This window comes from Leucoraja erinacea, chromosome 8 (assembly GCF_028641065.1).
Source record: "Leucoraja erinacea ecotype New England chromosome 8, Leri_hhj_1, whole genome shotgun sequence".
NCBI lineage: Eukaryota > Metazoa > Chordata > Chondrichthyes > Rajiformes > Rajidae > Leucoraja > Leucoraja erinaceus.
Genome location: NC_073384.1, coordinates 48,537,295 through 48,560,699, shown reverse-complemented (window position 1 = coordinate 48,560,699; position 23,405 = coordinate 48,537,295).

Below are 23,405 nucleotides of genomic sequence, written 5' to 3'. Positions count from 1 at the left end.
GCTTATCAGATTCAGACCCGTGGCCTATACATGTTCAAAATGATAACTCGGCAAAGAAGCATTGTATGTAGGAAAGAACGCCAGATGCTGGTTTAAATCGAAGGTAGACACAAAATGCTGGAGTAGCTCAGCGGGACAGGAAGCATCTCTGGAGAGAAGGAATGGGTGACGTTTTGGGTCGAGACCCTTCTTCAGACTGATGTCTGTCGTGTCTCATACATCAGTCTGAAGAAGGGTCTCTTTGTACCTCTGCTTTTCATGATAATTTTTTGATGTTTTACAGCGGCAGTAACCCGGGTTTGATCCTGACTACAAGTGCTGTCTGTGCGGAGTTTGTACGTTCTCCCTGTGACCTGGTTGGCCAGGTGCTCCGGTTTTCTCCCACACTGCAAAGACGTACATGTTTGTACGCTAATCGGCTTGTTAAAATTGTAAATTGTCCCTAGCGTGTGTAGGATAGTGCTAGTGTAGACAATAGACAACAGGTGCAGGAGGAGGCCATTCAGCCCTTCGAGCCAGCACCGCCATTCAATGTGACCGTGGCTGATAATTCCCAATCAGTACCTCGTTCCTGCCTTCTCCCATATCCCCTGACTCCGCTATTTTTAAGAGCCCTATCTGACAATTGCTGGTCGGCCTGGATTCGGTGGACCGAAGGGCCTGTTTCCACGCTGTATCTCTAAACTAAAACTAAAAATAACAAGTGCCAAACAGCAGACGTTGTGGCAAAGTGTTATGAAACATATATGATGATATATTGCCAATGGTATTATATTTGTTGTTGCCTGCACCGGTTTTTAGGCAATATCACTCTCTTAAACGGTTGGCTTCTTGGATTCAACATTTGCCGTTACACCTCAGCCAGGAAACTGCGGTCACGAAAGGCTGAAATGCTTTACTTTTGACAAATCATCCGAGTGGAAACTGAAAATAGATCAAAAACCCTGCCTCAAGTCCATGGAATATCAGAGCAAGCTCAGGATTGTGAAACATATGGAAGGCAGATTTAGTAGTCCAGAAACCGTTATTAACTGCAGAGTCTTTGAGGTTAGAGCTGTGGGTATGCTGTCATGCAACACTGCCTAACAGTCCCTTAAATCATCTCCCGCTCACAAGAACATTTCATAACAAAGTGCAAAAAGAATGGTCCATCACCCCATTGTCACAGTCTGCCCTTGTATTTGTTAAAAGACAAGAAAGGAACGGAGTGGAGGCCAGTGACTCGACCTCAGTGTTATGTAATGGAATATTGTTTGTATGGTGCTAGTTTCAATTGCCATTTATTTAACTGATGAGCAGATAGTACTGCTGGTTGGGTTTGCCTATTTTAACACTTTAAGAGTGTGAACATGCAGGATATTACAGACTTATCTATTTAGTGAAGATAGACGCAAAATGCTGGAGTAACTCAGCAGGACAAGCAGCATCTCTGGAGAGAAGGAATGGGTGAAGTTTCGGGTCGAGATCCTTCTTCAGACTTCTGAAACCAGCATCTTCAGTTCCTACCTACACTATCTATTTAGTGATCTCCTCAGCTGCCTTCGATTCTTCGCTATCGTTTTTTAAATCATCGTGTTCAAAACATTGCACCCATGGGTGGCAAAATGGCGCAGCCAGTAGAGTTGCTGCCTCACAGCGCCAGAAACCTGGATTTGATCCTGCCCTGGGGTGCTGTCTGTGTGGAGTTTGCACGTTCTCCCTGTGACCGTAACCCACAACTCTAACCTCAAAGACTCTGCAGGTTATAACGATTTCCTCTGGGTGCTCCGGTTTCCTCCCACGTCCCAAAGACGTGCAGGTTTGTAGGTTAATTGGCCTCGGTAAATTGTACCTAGTATGTCTGGAGTGGATGAGACTGACCCGTTGAGTTACTCCAGCATTTTGCAGCTCTGATTATGTTAGCTGCTTTTCCACGGCAACGTGAACTAAATCTCTGGAACTAACTCAAGTAACACTAACTTCTGGGACAAAGGGAAACAGGAGTGCCACTGCTAAGAAGAAGATGGATAAGAAGTCCCACCCATGTTCATCGGCAGCAGTCATGCACCTTATCAGGCAGGTAACAACCCTGTGGGTGAAGTCTGAGTTAAAATAACCCAGGTCCACAACCGAGATACAGCTGTAGCACAACCTGTGACAACAGGGTGTGTGGTCATTCATATGTCATAGGAGCAGAATTAGGCTTTTCAGCCCATCAAGTCTACTCCAGTATTCAATCTTGGCTGATCCAGCTTTCTCTCTCAATCCCAATCTCCTGCTTCTCCTGCCTAGTGGAAACATCCTCTCCACATTCACTGTATCCAGGCCTAACTGTTCATGTGTCATTACATGATATAAACCAGCTTCCTCTGCTGTCTTGGTTCAAACCATGGGGTGGCATGGTGGCACAGCAGTAGAGTTGCTGCCTGACAGGGCCAGAGACTCGGGTTCGATCCTGACTACGGGGGCTGTCTGTACGGAGTTTGTCCGCTCTCCCCGTGACCGCATGGATTCTTAGTCCGTGTGCTCTGGTTTCCTACTACGCTCCAAGGAACGTACATGTTTGTAAGTTAATTGGCTTTGATAAAAATTGTAAATTGTCCCTAGTGTGTAGGATAGTGCTAGTGCATGGGGATCGCTGGTTGGTGTGGACTCAATGGGCCGATGGGCCTGTTTCCGAGCTGGTATCTCTAAACTAAATTAAACAACGTTTTTGCCAGAATATTAAACAATCCATAGATCTCGACTGTCAGTCAAGGATTACATGTTGCTGATGTGTAGTGGGATTAACATGACCTTTTAAAGTACTGTACATTGTCAATGTTACAACCTGAGTAAGAAATTATCCATTAATGTGCAATGGAGAAATAAAAAGGAGAAATGCTCAAGATAGAAAAGGAATAAAAAGTTTTTTCTTCCGTGTTTGCACTCCCCTCCAAAGTTGACCCCTTCCTATTTTTGTTTCTGCTGACTCTCACTGTTCTACAATTCAATGGATACACTTCTGTCACCACTTGACTTTGCTTTAAATTTATGTCTCCTATAAATTCATATTTTAGCAAGGGGGAAAACCACTGCTAAATGTATCTTAACATGCCCGGCAGGGGTTATTAATTTATTGATTTTAGACTTTAGAGAAACAGTGCGGAAACAAGCCCTTCAGCCCTCCGATTCCACGACGACCAGCGCTCACCCCTTACACCTGCACATTAGGGACAATCTTACAATTTACCAAAGCCAATTAACCACCAAACCTGTACATCTTTATGGTGTGGGAAGAAACCATAGCACTGGGTAAAAACCCACGTGGTCACAGAGAGAACATACAAACATGGTACAGACAGCACCTGTAGTCAGGATCGAAACTGGTTCCCTGGTACTGTAAGGCAGCAACTCTATCACTGCTCCACTGTGCTGCCCTTATTTCTTTTATTAAAAAGTTTTGATTTTTTGTTTATCGTATATTATATACTAGACCAAGTGCAGACCCGTTGGGTCTGTTCCCCCAACGTGCGGTTGTGGGGGGGGGGAGGCGGCATGCAGCGTCACACACTAACCATCCCCCCCCCCCCCCCCCGCACGCACGCACGCTAATTACCCCCCTTGATATTGTATTAATATTATTAATTTGCCCCTTTTACCCCATAACCACCCTATCTACTGACGCATAGCCCCCAACTTGCAGTCACATCTAGAGAGGGGGGGGGGGGGAGGGGGTAGAGAGTGAGGGCAGAGAGAGAAGGGGCAGAGACAGAGAGAGAGACAGAGACACAGAGAGAGGGGCAAGAGGGAAAGGGGGTGGAGAGGAGGAGAAGAGGGAGGGTGGGTGAGGGGGGGAAAGGTGTGGGAGGAGAGAGGGTGAGAGTGAGGGGGAGAGAGAGGTGGTGCTGAGAGGGGGGGTGAGGGGGTGAGGTGGGGAGCAGAGAGGGGGAGGGAGGGTGGAGGGAAGAGGGTAGGGGGTATGGAGGGGAGGGGGTTTTAGGGGAGGGAGGGGGGGAGGAGGGGGGAGAGGAGAGGAGGGAGAGAGGGGGAGGGGAGAGCGAGGGGGGAGAGAGGGGGGGGGGGGGAGGAGAGGGGGGGGAGAGAGGGTGTGCTGAGATTCAGATTCAGATTCAATTTTAATTGTCATTGTCAGTGTACAGTACAGAGACAACGAAATGCATTTAGCATCTCCCTTGAAGAGCGACATAGCAAACAATTTGAATAAAAAATAATAAGTGTCCGGGGGGGGTGGTGATTGGCAGTCACCGAGGTACGTTGTTGAGTAGAGTGACAGCCGCCGGAAAGAAGCTGTTCCTCGACCTGCTGGTTCGGCAACGGAGAGACCTGTAGCGCCTCCCGGATGGTAGGAGGGTAAACAGTCCATGGTTGGGGTGAGAGCAGTCCTTGGCGATGCTGAGCGCCCTCCGCAGACAGCGCTTGCTTTGGACAGACTCAATGGAGGGGAGCGTGGAACCGGTGATGCGTTGGGCAATTTTCACCACCCTCTGCAATGCCTTCCGGTCGGAGACAGAGCAGTTGCCATACCATACTGTGATGCAGTTGGTAAGGATGCTCTCGATGGTGCAGCGGTAGAAGTTCACCAGGATCTGAGGAGACAGATGGACCTTCTTCAGTCTCCTCAGGAAGAAGAGACGCTGATGAGAGGGGGGTGAGGTGAGGGCAGGGGGAGAGGTGGGGAGCAGGGAGGGGGAGGGAGGGTGGAGGGAAGGGGGTAGGGGGTGTGAGGAGGGGAGGGGGGGTTTAGGGGAGGGATGGTTGGGGAGGGGATGGAGGGGAGGGAGGGGGAGAAAAAGAGGGGAGAGAGAGAGAGCGAAGGGGGAGGGGGAGAGGAGAGGGGGGAGTGGAGAGGAGAGGGGAGGAGGAGGGGGGGGGAGAGGAGAGGGGGAGAGGAGAGGGGGGGGGGAGAGAGGGGGGGGAGGGGGAGAGAGGGGGAGAGAGAGAGAGGGGAGAGAGAGAGAGGGGGAGAGAGAGAGAGAGAGAGAGAGAGAGAGGGAGAGGGGAGGGAGAGAGAGAGAAAGAGAGAGCGATAGGGAGAGAGAGAGGTGGGGAGAGAGAGGAGGGGGGAGAGAGAGAGAGTTTTTTTACTTCAACCCAAACCCCCCAAACAACCATTTGCAGGCAGTGCTTTTTTACTTCAAACTAACCATATTTTCATTTTCAAACCACATTAAGGGTACTCACAGCTGTGTAGACATTTGTTCAGTGTCATTCAGAGCTCAGAGTGACCATCTTGCAGAGACTGATTGAGGCACACCACTTCCTGGTTTTATAGTCCCTCCCCCTCCCTCCAGCAGGGGCAGCAGAGAGAATGGTGAATTTTTTTTAAACGTTAATTGCTCTCTGATTTTTCATTGATGGGAAAAATACTCTGGTCCAGGAAGGCAGACATGGGCTCTGATTGAGGTGGCCAAAATTGACAGCCGTAGGTGGCGGCGTTCTCTCGGAAATCGCAGCACAGATGGTCAAAACCGGTCAAGAACAGACTTTTAGTAATATAGATAGATTACCTGTGTGTATTGTGTTTACAGTCCTGTTATACTGCTACAAGTTAGAATTTCATTGTTCCATTGTCAGTGCAAATGACAAACATTATTGACTCCTTTCACTCTCTTGAGATCATTCGCAAAACCAAATTTGTCAAAAACTATTATCCTGCCCAGAGAAGACACTAGGTGCAGAAGTAACTCAGCAGGTTAGGCAGCGTCTCTGGAGAACATGGATAGGTTCAGAGTATATCATGCTCTCCATTCTAAGTATTCTCAGATCTATTTAAATGAATTCAATGTCAAGTTTGGAGTTTAGTTTAGTTTAGTTTAGTTCAGAGATACAGCGCGGAAACAGATCCTTCGGTCCCCGCACATTAACATTATCCTACACACACTCGGATCAATTTTTACATTTACCAAGACAATTAACCTGTTTAAGAAATAACTGGAGATGCTGGTAAAATCGAAGGTAGACACAAATCTGGAGAGAAGGAATTAGCGATGTTTCGGGTCGAGACTCTTCTTCAGACTTATGTCAGGGGAGGGGGCAGGACAAAGAAAGAATGTAGGCAGAGACAGTGGGACTAGTGGGAGAACTGGGAAGTGGGGGGGGGAATGAAGAGAGAGAGCAAGGGCTACCTGAAGTTAGAGAGGTCAATGTTCATACCGCTGTGGTGTAAACTACACAAACAAAATATGCTGTTCCTCCAATTGAGGGTGGAAGGCGTCGCACATAACCAAACAGAATGGCAAAACCTTGCTGCCCAAAGCACTCAACAGTGTGGGAGGAACTAAGTCCAAGTTTGTCCAATTTGCGCTGGGCCTCACTCAGACATTGGAGGAGGCCCAGGACAGAAAGGTCAGATTGGGAATGGGAGGGTGTTCACCGAAAAGATCGCCAAGCCTGCGCTTGGTCTCGCCGATGTGGAGAAGTTGACACCTGGAACAGCGGATGCAGTAAATGAGGTTGGAGGAGGTGCAGTGAATTGTGTAGGATAGTGCTGATGTATGGGGGTCACTGGTCGGTGTGGAATTGGCGGGCTGCACCACCTCTCCCCCCCACCCCCCCACACTTCCACACCCCCGAAACAATCACTGGAATGTTACTTTGTTAAATATCTCTCTGTCTTCTGTTTGAGAGTTTGCAGGTAAGTTCCTCAGATGCAGGCTACAACACTAATCACTCAGGTTGCAACACTGTCGCTTTTCATCTGTGTGTATTGAGGTCCCTTTGAAAAGAATGAAAAAACATGACTCATTTCTAAAGTCACCAAATGAGAATGGAAATTTATGAGGGGAATGATAACAGAGAATGCCCAGCTTGTGCAGGTTAGAGTGCAAGTGTAGACTGATTCAGAATGAACTGCAGGAAGAGGTTCTCCTGCTCTCTCTGACTGGTTCCATGAGACTGCTCCATCACTGTACCATGCTTTATCCTGCCTCTCGCCTTCCCCAGATATCTTCCACAATCCTGGCCTTACGTGCACCTCCTTACAAGTCAACAAAGGTTTTGAAAAATCTAGCAGGAAAGAAACCATTGCAAGCCAGCTTCAAATTGGCAATGAGATACTTGGAATGGGGACATTTAATTAGCCAGGAATTAGATTGAAGTTACAAGCCAAAAATGCTTCATCCTTAAAGGATGTTGCTGTGTACACAAACATCAAGAGGTTGCAATGATAGCGCACCTCTTAAATAATGAATCATTTCAAGACTCATTTCAGAAAGGAGAAATTTACTTAAATTACGCAAATGTATGTGTCATCACATGATGAAAAAAGTATTATTTGAGTTGATGTGCAGAGGGGAATTTTAAGCAGAATTTTGGAATAAACTTGACACAGCTTGCCTGAGCACCTTTGCATCCAGTTAGCTTGCATATTCAGCAAATACTTCTTTATAAATTAGGAACAATGCATACATGTACCTCGTTATTCAAAAAGGCAAATCAAAACGATCAAAGATTGTTTTGAAGGAGTGTTTTAAAAGGATGAGAGAGGCAGAGAGGTTCTTCTGCAGTTGTATAGGGCTCTGGGGTATTGTGTACAGTTTTGGTCTCCTAATTTGAAGAAGGACATCTTTGTGATTGAGGCAGTGCAGCGTAGGTTCACGAGATTGATCCCTGGGATGGCGGGACTGTCGTATGAGGAAAGATTGAAAAGACTAGGCTTGTATTCATTGGAGTTTAGAAGGATGAGGGGGGTATCTTATAGAAACATATAAAATTATAAAAGGACTGCACAAGCTAGATGCAGGAAAAATGTTCCCAATGTTGGGCGAGTCCAGAACCAGGGGCCACAGTCTTAGACTTAAGACTGAGGTGAGAAAATACTTTTTCACCCAGAGAGTTGTGAATTTATGGAATTCCCTGCCACAGAGGGCAGTGGAGGCCAAGTCATTGGATGGATTTAAGGGCGACTTAGATAGAGCTCTAGGGGCTAGTGGAATCAAGGGATATGGGGAGAAGGCAGGCACATGTTAGTGATTGGGGACGATCAGCCGTGATCACAATGAATGGCGGTGCTGGCTCGAAGGGGTGAATGGCCTCCTCCTGCACCTATTTTCTATGTTTCTATGTTTCTATGTAAAGCAACAGCGAGAGAGAGGTAGGGCAGGCTAGGACTTTATTCCTTGAAGGATGATTGGTGATCTTATAGAGGTGTATAAAATCATGAGGGGATTAGAAAGCGTGAATGCACAGAGTCTTTTATGCAGAGTTGGGCAAGCAAGAACCAGAGGACACTGGTTTAAGGTGAGGGGAGAAAGATAGGAACCTGAGGGGCAACCATTTCACACAGAGGATGGTGGGTATATGGAACGAGCTGTCAGAGGAGGTAGTCGAGGCAGTGAAGTAGCCATGGTACTGGTGGCATGGTGGCGCAGCAGTAGAGTTGCTGCTTTACAGCGCCAGCAACCAGACTTCAATCCTGGCCATGGGTGTGGTCAGTATGGAGTTTGTACGTTCTCCCTGTGACCTGCGCAGTGCTGCCAACTCTCATGCATTGAGCTTGAGACTCATGCATTTCACGCAATGTGTCTTCATTTGTCGCTGACAGGGTCATAGCTTGTCATATCTTGTCAAGGGTGGACGTGTTGACTTCGGTTGTCTTAGGTTGTCGCCTGTGTGGTCGTAGGTTGTCGTACGTTGTTGTGGGTTGTTGTATGTATGGTCGTAGGTGGAGGTCCCAATTCGTGAAGAATTCTGTCGCCGGTCGACGTAGCTTGTCATAGCGACATCGATTAGATGGTAGCTTGTTGCAGACATTGTCGTAGGGTGGGTCCTGGTTTCTCACTCTCAATTCTCACCCAATGTTGGCAGCCCTGCCTGCATGGGTTTTCAGTTTTGGTTTCCTCCCACCCTCCAAAGACATGCAGGTTTGTAGTTTATACGGCTTGGTATGATTGTAAATTGTCCCTTGCATGTGTAGGATAGTGCAGAGATCACTGGTCGGTGCAGACTGGGTGGGCCGAATGGCCTGTTTCCGTGCTGTATCTCTAAACTAAACTAAACTGTTGGGTCACTATTTGTCTCAGGAAAGCGAACATTACACCCCACTGCACACTACCCTTATCCCCAAAACCTTCCAACCCCCACCCACTTCCTTGTCTGCTGTTACACCCAGCAGCTGTGCTGTTTGAAGAACACAAGCCTACCTTTGCTGATCAGCGCTAGCGTTGTTTACAATTTCCTCAGTGCAACTATCTGTTTATCAACCATGTTACGGCAATAAATAGGCGAAACCTTCCTCATAGTCACAGAGGTAAACTAATAGAAAGTTGAGGCTTTTGGTTAAGTGATTATTCGACAGAGCTTTCAAGTTGATGAAGTGTTTTGATAAGGTAAATTGTGACTGATTGTTTTACTTTATTGCTGACCCTGTAGCAAGATGACACAGTTTGAAGATAATCATAAAGTTTAAAAAAATATATTTCGACTGGCAACTCTCTGCAACAAATCATGGAGGCAGAGTCGATCAATCCTTTGGAAATGCAATGAAGTAGTCATTTGATAAAAAGGCTAATGCAGTCAGTAGGAAGTGAGCAAACAGTTAGATGTTGATGTGTAGGAAGGAGCTACAGATGCTGGTTTATACTGAAGATAGACACAAAGTGCTGGAGTAACTCAGCAAATCAGGCAGCATCTCTGGAGAAAAAAGATGGGTGACGTTTCAGGTCGGGTCTATAACACATTAGATTGTTGCCATAGCGAAGGAAACCCCAGGCATAGGCTGCTGGCTGAATCGACCGGTTTCTGTGCCACAGCATTTACAATGGCCATTTTTAAATTCACTTGCATAATGTGGATATTGCTAATAATGGCAATTTTTATTTTCTTGTCCCACTTTACGCCAAGGAAAATGTTGTGCGCGACCTTATTGAATCATTGCAGCCCTTCTGGTGGCGGCCCTCCCACAGTGTTGTAGGAAAGGGCGAGTACCCCAGATTTAGACTGATCAACAATAAAAGACGTTCGGCACAATGGTGCAGCAGGTAGAACTGCTGCCTCACGGCACCAAGGATCCAGGTTTGATCCTGAGCTCGGGTGAGGTCTGTATGTGGAGCTTGCACATTCTCCTTGTGACTGCGTGGGTTTCCTTTGGCTATCCCGGTTTCCGCCCACATGCCTAAGACGTGCAGGTTTGTAGGTTAATTGGCCACTGTGAATTGACCCCAGTGTGTAGGAAGTAGATGGGAAAATAGGATAATGTAGAACTAGTGTGAATGGGTGATCGGTGGTCAGCATGGACACGGTGGACCAAAGAGCCTGTCTCCATGATGTACCTCTAAATTAAACTAAACTAAACAGTGATATGTCAGAATGGCCTGTGACTTGATGAGGGAGGGAAATCTGCAGGGTGACTTTCCAAGTTCCTGCTGCCTGAGTTGACCGATTTGGGAGAAAGGCCAGGTGAGTGAGTCGGAACTGATTTGTAGATGGGTCGAAACTCAGCCTGAAACACCACCTTAAGGAGAAGGAACCCTGGTCCAAACCTGATGAAAAGAAAGTTGAGAGAAAATGTGAGAAAAAATGCCTTCACGAAAAAGGCAGACCACATTTGAAAGAGATGAAAGAACAGAGGAAAGGGACATTGTGGCGAAAAACAATAGGTTTATTCAGGACAGAGCTAAATGGCACAATGGAGGGAGCTATACTTTTTTTTTTAAATGCTGTATCAAATGAGCTGTAATAGATTGAATGGGTTTGCTCAGCTGCGACTTTGTATCTTGACATCAAACCCACAAGTGATTTCAGATCTCCTGTTGACTAAAGTACTGTTAAAGGAAAGATCGAGGTAGCAGTGGAATATTCAGTCAGGCAGTCGTCAGCTTCTTTCCTGGCACGAAGTTAATCTCAGGGTTTATAAATATGTGACATCAACTAGGCAGTAAAACCAAAACAAAGTTTTTACACAGATTGTACCTTCCACTGAAAGTGAGCAAGAGCTAGCCAGCATCGCTAATAATTTGCCAAAGGCTAGAAAATCCGCCCTACTCACCACACTTTCAAACTATTAGTCAAAAAACAGGTAGGAAATAGATCATCAGTATTTCTGTTTAAAAGATTATTCAAAGCTAATATTTATTATTTCCCATCATACAGAGTTCTCTTACTCACCAACACGGCAAATTACTGGAACAAAGATGTAAAACTTCTACAATAATCGTCACTATAAGATCATGAGAGTAACAGACGGGGTAAATGCACAGAGAAATTTACCCAGAGTAGGGGAAATCGAGAGGCAGAGGACAAAGGTTTAAGGTGAAGGGGGAAAGATCTAATAGGAACCTGAGGGTCGGCGTTTTTACACAAAGGGTTGTGGGTATGGAACGTTCTGCCGGAGGACTTTATTGGGACATTATCCTGTGAAATGCAGGTGAATGAGGGGTGATCTTATAGAATTATACAAAATCATGATAGGAATGGATTGGGTAAATGCGCAGAGACATTTGCCCAGAATAGGGGAATCGAGAACCAGTGGACATAGGTTTAAGGTGAAGGGGGAAAGATTTAAGTGGAACCTGAGGGCCAGCTTTTTTACACAGAGGGTAGTAGGGGTATGGAACATGCTGCCGGAGGAGGCAGTAGTGGCAGGTACCATTGCAACGTTTTTAAAACATTTGAACAGGTACATGGATAGGATCAGTTTAGAGGGATTATGGGCCAAATGCAGGAAGGAGGGACCAGTGTAGATGGGGCATGTTGGTCAGAGTGAACAAGAAGGGCCTGTTTCCATGCTGTATAACTATGATTCTAAGACTATAAACAATTGAATGTTCCATCTATTTTCTTTCACCTTGTTGATGTTCTATATACCACTTTCCTTTGGTTTCCCATTCACTCTGAAACAATTCAGTGACTGCCTGAGCTGTCACTATGTACAGCGTGAAGTGTTGATGTTACAAGTGAACCCAGCAATTCTAGCAACAAGGCACAAGCTGACACACAAGTCTGGTCCTGCACACATTGTTGTGTATTAACAACTGAGCCTCACTCTCCTAAATCAGTCCTCCAGAGGGATGATTACCATCTCAGAATATCCCAAAACATTTCATGGCAAAATGAGATGTATTTAATGTATTTGAAATCATTTAAAGTATGCGGCACGGTGGCGCAGGTGTAGAGACACGGGTCCGACCCTGACAACTGGTGCTGTCTGTGTACGTTCTCCCTGTGACCACTTGAGTTTTCTCTGGGTGCTCCGGTTTCCCCCCGCACTCCCAAGACATACAAGTTTGTAGATTCATTAGCTTCAGTAAAATTGTAAATTGGCCCCAATGTGTAGGATAGTGCTAGTGTACAAGGCGATCGCTGGTCGACACAGACTCGGTGGGCCGAAGGGCCTGCTTCCACACTGTACCTCTACAGTCTAAAGTGTAATAGTAAACCAGATACAAAGAAGAGACAGGAAAAAAGCAAAGGGAGTGGTCTGTAACAGAGGAAAATTTGGAGAGACAAAGAGAAGTGAAATACCAATGAAAAAGCAAAAGGACGTTTAAGCATTAAAAGGAAAGAAATTGTCCAACTATGATAAGTTTCAATTATTCATCACCTATTGCCGAAACAGTGTGGATTAAGATTCGAACATCTTCTTGAAATTCTGTCAGTTATAAAAGAACGTGGCCAAGTAAAGGGACTGTCCCACTTTCACCACCTAATTCATGACCTTTTTTACTCGTGGACATTTTTTATGCTAGAAAAACGCCCCGACCTACTTGATGCCGGGAGTACCTACGACTAGCATCACGGCCTGCTACGACCTACCTACGACCTCCTACAATCCCAAGACGACCATGCTGCGAGTATGAGTCAAGGGCAAACTCGGCAGAGGTCGTGAATTAGCGTCGTGAAAGTGGGACAGGCCCTTAAAGTCTCTGCATCAACCTTTCAAAAGAAGTCCACGTTCTAAATAGTTCATCCACAGGCTCCCTGCAGGAATCCAGCACTTTGTCCACAGTGTGGTAGACTTAGTAACTTTCCATGTGAAAAAAGCATGTGGAAAAACCATGGAGCTCAGCAGATTGTTAGTGGGAGGATTAAGTGGTCGGTCGGGTGGAAGATCTCGATGACTAATTGCGACGTTGCAGGAGACGATGGTTGACTTCAACCTTTGTTGAAATATGACTTTAACTACTTCATGGTTCACACATGCTTTAGAAGTATTTGTTTGCATAAGTTCTTAATGTCTCTTGTGCGTGACAAGACTAATAATGAAACTGCAAGATGTGACTGATAGCTGTTCACACAATATTCTTCCATAAAATTGCATAATGAGTTTTGTGTTTGTAGTTACTGATATCAGCTTATAGAAAAATTAAATATGGTAATTTTACTTTTACTATAACAAATGCCAGCATAAATGAGCTTCAATTAATATTTCTCCACTATATTTATCGAGGAGAAAGACAGTAGGACGGAGGAACTTGGGGCAGTCAATTGAAGTGTCTTGAGAGCAGTCAGTGTTACCATCAAAGAAGTACCGAAAGTACTATCGTGTATGAAGGTAGACAAATCTCCAGGGCCTGATCAGATATATCCGAGGACATTACGTGAAACTAGAGTGGAAATTGTGGGAGCCCTGGTTGAAATTTATGAGTAGTCCTTAAAATACAAGAGAGGTGCCGGAAGACTGGAGGGTGGCAAATGTTGTGCCTCTTTTCAAGAAGGGCTGCAGGGAAAATGCTGGGATCTATAGGATGGTGAGCTTAACATATGTAGTTGGAAAGTTACTGGAGAGTATTCTGAGGGATAGGTTATCCAGGTATTTGGACGAGCAAGAGCTGATTAAGGAAAGTCAGCACGGCTTTGTACGTGGGAGGTCGTGTCTCACAAATATGATTTTTTTTTTAAGACGTGACCAAAATGGTCGATGAGCTCAGAGCTGTAGATGTTGTGTACATGGATTTCAGTGAGGCATTCGACATGATTCCGAATGGTAGGCTGCTCTGGAACGTTAGATCGCAAGGGATCCAAGGAGAGATAGCTGAATGGATAGCAAATCGGCTCCATAGAAGGAAGCAGAGGGTGATGGTGGAAGGTTGCTCCTCGGACTGGAGGCCTGTGACCAGTGGTGTGCCTCAGGCTTTGTCCGTTACTGTTTGTCATCTACATCAATGATTTGGATGAGAACATACAGGGCAAGATTAGCAAGTTTGCTGATGATACAAAAGTGAGCGGTTTTGCAGATAGTGATGGTTGCAAAAGTTTGCAGCAGGATCTGGATCGATTGGCCAGGTGGAATGAGACATGGTTGATGGAATTTAATACAGAGAAGTGTGAGTTGTTGCATTTTGGGACGTCTAACGAGGACAGGACCTACACAGTAAATGGTAGGCCTCTGGGGAGTGTTGTAGAGCAGAGGGATCTAGGAGTGCAGGTGCATGGTTCCTTGAAGGTCGAGTCACAGGTAGATAAGGTGGTCAAAAAGGCCTTTGACACATTGGCATTCATCAGTCAGAGTATTTAGTATAGAAGTTGGGAGGTCAGGTTGCAGTTGTATAAGACGTTGGTGAGACCAAATTCTGTTCCGGGCACAATGTTATAGAAAAGATATTGTCAAGCTTGAAAGGGTTCAGATAAGATTTACAAGGATGTTGCCAGGACTGGAGGTTGTGAGCTATAGGGAGAGGTTGAGTAGGCTGGGTCTCTATTCCATGGAGCACAGGAGGATGAGGGGGAATCTTATAGAGGTGTACAAAATCATGAGAGGAATACATCAGGTAGATACACAGAGTCTCTTGCCCAGAGTAACAGAATCGAGGACGAGAGCACATAGGTTCAAGGTGAAGGGAAAAGATTTAATAGGAATCTGTGGTAACTTTTTCACACAAAGGGTGGTGGGTGTATGGAACAAGTTGTCAGAGGAGGTAGTTGAGGCTGGACTATCACATCAATTAAGAAACAGTTAGTCAGGTACTTGGATAGGACAGGTTTGGAGGGATATGGACCAAGCGCTGGCAAGTGGGACTAGTGTAGCTGGGACATTGTTGGCCAGTGTGGGCGAGTTGGGCCGAAGGGCCTGTTTCCACACTGTATCATTCTATGACTATTACTTGCAATTACTATTGGCTTATAACCATGTGTGAGCTCATTTTTCCAACATTATGATACTGATTATGTTTTAATGTTACTTCATTGGTAAAATGCCATCTAAATTGCAGGATAATCTTCAAAAAACTTATTTATTTTAAGTTGGAAATGTAATATGATTAAGTTTGAAAATCCATACCTCCAGTTTCAGGAACAGTTTCTTTTCAACTGTTATCAGGTAACTGAACTGTCCTCGCATCAGCTAGTGTGTGGTCCTGACCTCCCATCTACCTCATTTGAGACCTTTGATCTTTAATCGGACTTTATCGAACTTCAATGATACATATTGTGCTAAATGTTGTACCCTTTGTCCTTTACCTGTGTACTGTGAATGGCTTGATAGTATTCATCTTTAGTGTTTCCTTCTCCTCCCATCATGGATGAGGCCCTCACACATGTCTCCTTGTTACTCCACAGCTCCGTTCTTGCTCCCCTTCTGCCCAGTCGCAACAGAGACAGAATCCCCTTTATCCTCACCTTTCATCCCATTACCTGTCAAATACAGCACATGAGGCTGGAGGACATGCAAGTGAACCTCTGCTTCACCTTCAACATTTTCACCACCTCCAGATCTTCCCATCTCCATCCCTTTCCGCTTTCTGCAGAAACCATTCCCTCCACAACTTCCTGGATAACTCGTCCCTTCCAACGCAAGCCACCCCATCCCCAGGTGCCTTCCCCTGCAACTGCAAGAAATGCAACACCTGTCCTAATAACTGCACCTTCAATTCTGTCCAGGGACCCTAACAGTCCTTTCAGGTGAGGCAGAGGTTCACTTGCATCTCCTCCAACCTCATCTACTCTATCTGTGTTTTGCGTATGGTTTTTGCATAGCTTTCGTTCATTTGTCCGAAGTACCATCTATATCTCTCATTTCCCTTTCCCATGCCTCTTAGTCTAGAGAAGGATCTCCACCCAAAACGTCACCTGTTCTTTTTCTCCAGAGATGCTGCCTGACTCGTTGGGTTACTCCAGGCCCCGATGGCATCTCGGGGCGAGTATTCAAGTCCTGTGCTACGCAGCTAGCTCCAGTGCTCACTACAATATTCAACCTCTCCCTGGACAAGCCCGTGGTCCCTGCCTGGTTCAAAAAATCCACCATTGTACCAGTACCAAAAAATGCCTCCCCAGCCTGTCTGAATGATTACTGTCCGGTGGCCCTTACCTCGGTAGCCATGAAATGCTTTGAGAGGCTGGTGAAGAAACACATCTGCGCCTTCCTCCCTTGGAACATGGACCTGTTGCAGTTTGCATACCGTCCGAACAGATCCACGGACGATGCGATCTCCCAAGTTTTGCACACCGCTCTCTCCCATCTGGACAGCCAGAAGGGGGGCTACGTGAGGATGCTGTTCATAGACTTCAGTTCAACCTTCAACACGATAGTCCCCACCAGACTGGCCGGGAAGCTAAGGGAATTGGGGCTCAACACCTTCCTGTGTGCCTAGCTCCTGGACTTTCTCACCGCCAGGCCCCAGGTAGTCAAGATGGGAGGGAATACATCGAAGTCCCTCACCCTGAGCACAGGATCGCCCCAGGGTTGCGTCTTCAGCCCCCTATTGTACTCCCTGTACACACATGACTGTGTGGCTAGATTCAGCTCCAACTCAATAATTAAGTTTGCTGATGACACTGTGGTGGTGGGCCTGATCTCAGACAACGACGAGAATGCCTACCGGGAGGAGGTGGCTGATCTAGCACTCTGGTGCCAGGATAACAGCCTCCTCTTGAACATCAAAAAAACGAAGGAGCTGACCATGGACTTTAGGAGGGCACATCATCCGAGGACGTACACTCCATTGAGGATAAATGGGGATCCTGTGGATAGGGTGAGCTGTTTTAAATATCTGGGAGTCCACATCTCTGAGGATATGACATGGACATCACATGCCTCAGCACTCGAGGCAAGGCAGCGCCTTTACCACCTCAGGCAATTGAGGAAATTCAGAGTGTCTCCGAGGATCCTCCAGTGCTTCTACGCAGCGGCGGTGGAAAGCATCTTGTCCGGAAACATTACCATCTGGTTTGGGAATTGCTCTGCCCAGGACAAGAAGGCTCTGCAGAGAGTTGTGAGTTCGGCCGAACGCACTATGGGAACTTCACTCGCCCCCCTGCAGGAACTATACATCAGGAGGTGCAACTCCAGAGCCAATAAAATCATGGGAGACCCCTTCCACCCATGCAACGGACTGTTCCAGCTGCTACGGTCAGGCAAACGCCTTCATTGCCATGCTGTGAGAACGGAGAGGTTGAGAAGGAGTTTCTTCCCAGAGGCCATTGAGGATAAATGGGGATCCTGTGGATAGTGTCAGTAAACTCCTATCTCACCAGGGAATAACTTTACTGAACGTTTTTCCTTCCAATATTTAATATGTAAAATAATATGTATGTGTTTATGATTGTGTTTATAGTTTGTTTGGTTGTTTGTTTGTCATTTTGCACAAAGTCCGCGAGCATTGCCACTTTCATTTCACTGCACATCTTGTATGTGTATGTGACGAATAAACTTGACTTGACTTGACATTTTGGGTCTGTCTTTAGTCTTTTCTTTGATTGGATAGCGTGAAAATGAAAGCTTTACACTGTGCTTCATTGCACATGACAAAAATTAACTGACCTAAACTACTTATTATTGGTTTTCATTGACACGAGTACTAAAATAAATACAGTAATATATCCAGGTAATCATAACGCAGATGAGGAAATATAATTTGTTGGGGATTTTAAAACCAGAGAATATAGGTTTAAAGTGAGAGGGGAAAAATTTAAAGGGGATTGGAGGGGCAGGCATAAGGGTAGGTTTTCACACAGAGGATGGTGGGTATATGGAACAAGCTACCACTGGAGGTGGTAGAGGCACATACAATACAATTACAATACTTTAAAGAAATTTGGACAACTTCACAGATAGGAAAGGTTTAGAGGAACATGGCCAAATCCAGACAAATAGGATTAGCATACTTAGGCATCTTGGTCCACATGGATGTGGTGGGCACAAAAGCCTTTTTTTTTCATGCAATATAATTCTATGAATCTATGAATATATAAAAAGTTTCCCCTTGTTTTCAATCTGATATTTTAAATTTCTCTTTTGCTTTGGATGTAACACAATAATGTTCTAGAAAATTATGACCAAAGTAATTTTATGCGCTCATGATTATTAATGGGCAATATGTCATCTAATGTGATAGGAGAAAGATTTCCCCATGACTTTAGACTTGACTTGAGACTTTAGAGATACAGAGTGAAAACAGGCCCTTCGGTCCACCGAGTTCATGCCATCCAGCGATCACCCAATATAGTAGCACTATCCTACACCCTAAGGATGATTTACAACTTTATCAAAGCCAATTAACCTACAAACCCGTACGTTTTTGGAGTGTGGGAGTAAACCGAAGCACTCAGAGAAAATCCATGAGGTCCCAGGGAGAACGTACATACTCGGAACAGACAGCAGCCGTAGTCAGGATCAAACCTGGGTCTCTGGCCCTGTAAGGCAGCAACTCTACCACAGCGCCACTGCACCACCCCATAATTTGTGAATAGCCACATGATTTGCAAAACCTTGCCACGTCTGGTAAAAATGAAAGCTTTCTCTCAAGCATCCCAAGAGATTTTTGTGGCCTTTGTGGGAAATGGCCACCACCAGAAGTTGACATTCTGAAAGTTTCAAGAGATGACTGCATTTACTAGTTGACAATTATATTCACCACAAAAAGCTAAGGGATCATACTCAACAGCATAAGGATGAGATCTATGCTCCTTCAATACCATTTCAGCCCAGAAGGGAAATAATTCAGAGACATTATAACTGCAGAAGCTGGCTTACAAAATAAACACACAATGTGTTGGAGTATCTCAGTGGGTCAGCAGCATCTCTGGCGGGTATGGATAGACAGCATTTCAGGTTGGAGCCCTTCGTCAGGCTGATTGTAGTCAGGAAGAGAAAACTGAAAAAGAGCAGGACAAAGACAGGGTGGATGCAGGTGGATACAAGTAAGGGGGGGGGGGGGGTTGAATGGGACAAGATTGTTTGAAAGGAGACAAAAGGGTGTCAGATAAGGAGGGAAGAGGAGAGAAATGTAAAGCTCCATCTATTCAACGAGTTTGACTTGATTGTATTAATGTATAGTATATCTGATCTGTTTGAATGGCATGCAAACAGCTTGTCACTGTACCTCGGTACATGTGACAATAATAAACCTAACCCGAAATATCACCGATCCATGTCCATTAAAGATGCTGACTGTCCTGCCGTGCTACTCCAGCAATTCGTGTTCTCCTGGAACAAGGCAGGGTTGCTCCACCTTCAGGGGCCAGAGCCTTTCTGGTGCTTGGAGACGGACTGTTATTCCAATGATTTCTACTCTAAAGAAAACATTAAGTTGTTAATTCACTCTGGAATTAATTGCCGTTCTTTCTGGAGATATATGGCTTCCCGCTTGGTCCAGTATGGGCAGAATGTGCAGAATTCCTGAACTAAACCAAGAATGCTTTGGATGTGTTGTGCAATACAGATGCTCTCCTGACTCATTACCTCTGCTGCAAGGCTTGGTATAAAACCCAATGGATGTGACTTCTTCCCAGATACCCACCACATCAACCATCTCAACCCTTTGGCCCACGATGTCCATGCCGAACATGATGCCTAGCTGAACTAATTCCTACTGCCTGCTCGTGATCCATATCCTTCCAATTCCATGCATATTCATGTGTCTGTCTAAAAGCCTTTTAAACGCCACCATCGCATCAGCCTCCAACACCACGCCTGGCAGCGCATTTTGAGGCACCCACCACTCTGTGTAAACATTTTGCCCAACAGATCTCCTTGAGCATTTGCCCCACTAACCTTGAGTTTGTGCCCTCTATTCTTTGATATTTCCACCCTGGTAAAAGGTTGCTAAGGCCTGCCCTATCTTTGCCTTTCATCATTTTATATACTGCACAGAATGGTGCGGTACAATGGCACAGCAATAGAGTTGCTGCCTTACAGCGCCAGAGATCTGGGTTCAATCCTAACTACAGGTGCTTATACGTTCTTCCTGTTACTGCATGGGTTTTCTCTGGCTGCTCCAGTATCCTCCCACACTCCAAAGACATACAGGTTTATGTTAAACCTGTAAAATTGTAAATTGTACCTAGTGTATAGGATAGTGCGAGTGTATGGGGTAATCGCTGGTTGGCACGGACTCGGTGGGCCGAAGGGCCTGCTTCAGCTTTGTATCTAAAATGCCTAAGGTCTAAAAAACCTGGTATACCAGTTGGTCATTCCACATAAGATGGGCAATATATCAGCATGACATTTTTTCCTTTGTCATAATCAAGAATAGTTTTGCACAAGTTCCAGCCCCTCAGTAAACAATTCCCTGTGGTAGCCATGCCGAGGCTGCACCAAGCTTCAGTCAGCCCATCAGCACCCTATCTTATGCCAAGGCACGCACCAGTCTGCAGTGTTCAATCTGTCAAATTGCTTGCACTGGAAAGGCAGCAGGTTTTGTGCAAGCCAAATGATGTCTTTCGCCAACCTGCTAATCCTCCGTCCAGCAGCATTTGATGTTTGTCTCCATGTGAGTCGCTGGCAACGGTGGCCTACATCACAAGGACATCCTGTGTTGTGCAGCTGCTTAGGATGAGCTTCAACAAAGACTGCCGCATTTCATGTCAAATCACGAGGCATTGTAATAGCTCAGACTCTTTAACCCAGGATAAGAGGACCTTGGTTTAAAATCAGAGGGAAAAAGATTTAATAGGTAACTGAGGAACAACTTTTTAATTCAGAGGGTGGTGGGTACATGAACGAGCTGCTAGAGGAGGTAGTTGAGGCAGGTACTATAACAATATTTCAAAAACATTTGGATAGGAAAGGTTTATAGGGATATGGGATAAATGTGGGCATGGGGGACTTGCATTGATGGAGCATCTTCGTTGGCATGGGTAAGCTTAGCTTAGGTTAAAGGTACAGTGTGGGAACAGGCTCTTCAGCCCACCGAGTCAGAGGCCGATCAACGATCACCCATACACAACACAATAGCAGTAATTTTACAGGGACCAATTAACCCAGACACCTACACATCCAGAGAAAACCCACGTGGTCACAGGGAGAACGTGCAAACTCCATACAGACAGTATTCGTAATCAGAATCAAACCCGGGTCTCTGGCGCTGTAAGGCAGCAACTCAACCATTGCGCCATAGTGTCGCAGAAGGGTCTGTTGACTGTGCTGTATGACTTTATGACGATGTACTTCAATTTTCTTTGCAAACTGAAGCCTGGCAGCCTGACCTCCACAGCGGCGCCCCCAAGGGCAGCGTGCAATGGTGCTGGGTCTCTTCATGAAGAAAGTATCAAACCGGGATGCCCCTCGCCTCTGGCCAAGCAAGGTCCTGATGCTTGTTGTACAGATGAGTGGGCAGCGTGAGGTTGGCATTCTACCTGCATTGGAAACAGTAGGTGCAGATTAACTGTGCATCACATTCCCATTTTAGCATTAACATTGTAACATTTGGTTCCACGAAGGACCATCTCCTTCCTAAAAGAATATCCTTTACTTCTGAGGCTATGGCCTCTATGAGGCTCTGAGGCTCAGGTTTGGAGGGACATGGGCCCAATACCAGTAAATGGGACTAGCTCTTGGTCAGAATGGAGGAGTTAGGCTGATACCATGGGCCTGTTACCATGGTGTGTGACTTGATAACGTAGGCAGAGTTCTTCACTGTTCTGACAATGATGTGAGCAGCAGGTTGGATCATATTCTACACACTTGTTAATCCGGCTCACACAAAGGACTGGAACAGCGCAGAACGCATTAGTTGCAAAGAGCATCTCAGTACCGTGTCAACACAGAGGCCATTTCAGATAGGTCGTGTTCCTGAAAACCACATGACTGACAGGAGTCACACCCCACTGCCGGTAAACCACAGCTCATCAGACCACATATGTGGCAAAACAAAATAAAATGATTGATCAATCCTGTCACTCTTACGTGTCAAAAACCCTTTTTGTACATTCAAAACTTCTCAGCAGAGTTATTAATGTTGGTAAAACCTGATGTTTCCTGGATAGACTTTGCACACACTGACTCACACTCATACAGTGGACATATAAAGCACACACAGTGCAGGCGTACAGATGGAATAGGCATTATTTTTCCATTTTATGATGACACACTTTAATGTGAGTTTAATGGAAGGACATTTTCTGAAGAGAATTGAATAAAAAGCTAAATTAAAAAATAGAGATCTCTACTGTTTGCAGCTGATTTATATATTTAGATTGGATGGATAGGATAAAGAACCAGATAGGTATTTAAATTGTATAGGGTGGAACTGCAGATTCTGCTTTACTTCTATCTTAGGTATTTAAATTGGTCATTGGACTTGCTCTCCTCCTCACGACGGCATTTGCATTTCATAGTGCAAATGTGACGGTAGAATGGTTTGCAGCAATATAATCGTACAGTGTTGACCCTTGCAGACCGGAAGGTTACTTATCCCAGCTTCACTTCAAACAAAAATGGAGTCAGACAGCAAGAAAACAGGCCCTTCAGCCCAACGTCCGTGCCGAACTAGATGCCCCATCTAAGCTGGTCCCATTTGCCTGTATTTCTCCCATATCTCTCTAAACCTCTCCTGTCCATGTACCTGTCGAAGTATCGGCCTTTTGGCTAAGATCGTGTAGTATCTGTTCATACCAGTTGAGGACAAAATTGGAGGTCACGTCGGTGACCAAGAGTCCGTCAGTTGTTGGCTTAGAGGTGGATCCATGCTGGTTGGGTAACCAACCTAACACCTCATCCAGTCAGAATGGCGGCAGCGTGGAGCGGCAGGACAGGGCGCCCGCAATAACCTGTGAGTGTCGGTGAAGGACCTCAGCGAGGGGACCCTTCTCAAGAAATCTCTTCATCAGGAAGGTCTTGCTGGAGGCCTGCAGGTTTGAGGCCAAGGACATCTACTGTCTCCAGGACATCCCAGGTAACGGCTACTTCGATGTTGCCTTCAAGTACCTGGCAGGAAGGCAGAAGCTGCTGCAAGACATCTGGGAGAAGGGGAATGAAGCTACTCTGTTGCTGCTGAAGGTACAGCCACTCTTTACCCTCCCCTCTCCGAAGGAACAGATGATCACGGTGCACATGTTCAACCCACACGTGCCCATCGTGGATGTCTTCACCTTCCTTGCCTGGTTATGTCGAGGGGCAGGGAACTGTGTGGAAGTGAAGGACCTGTTCGGGATTTGGACCAGCAAGCGGCAAGTGAAGGTGAAGCTGATGGTGGATGGGAGGGGAGCCATCATCCACCCTCTCTCGGTGTTCACTATCGGAGGGAACCAAGGGTACATAACCTACATGGGGC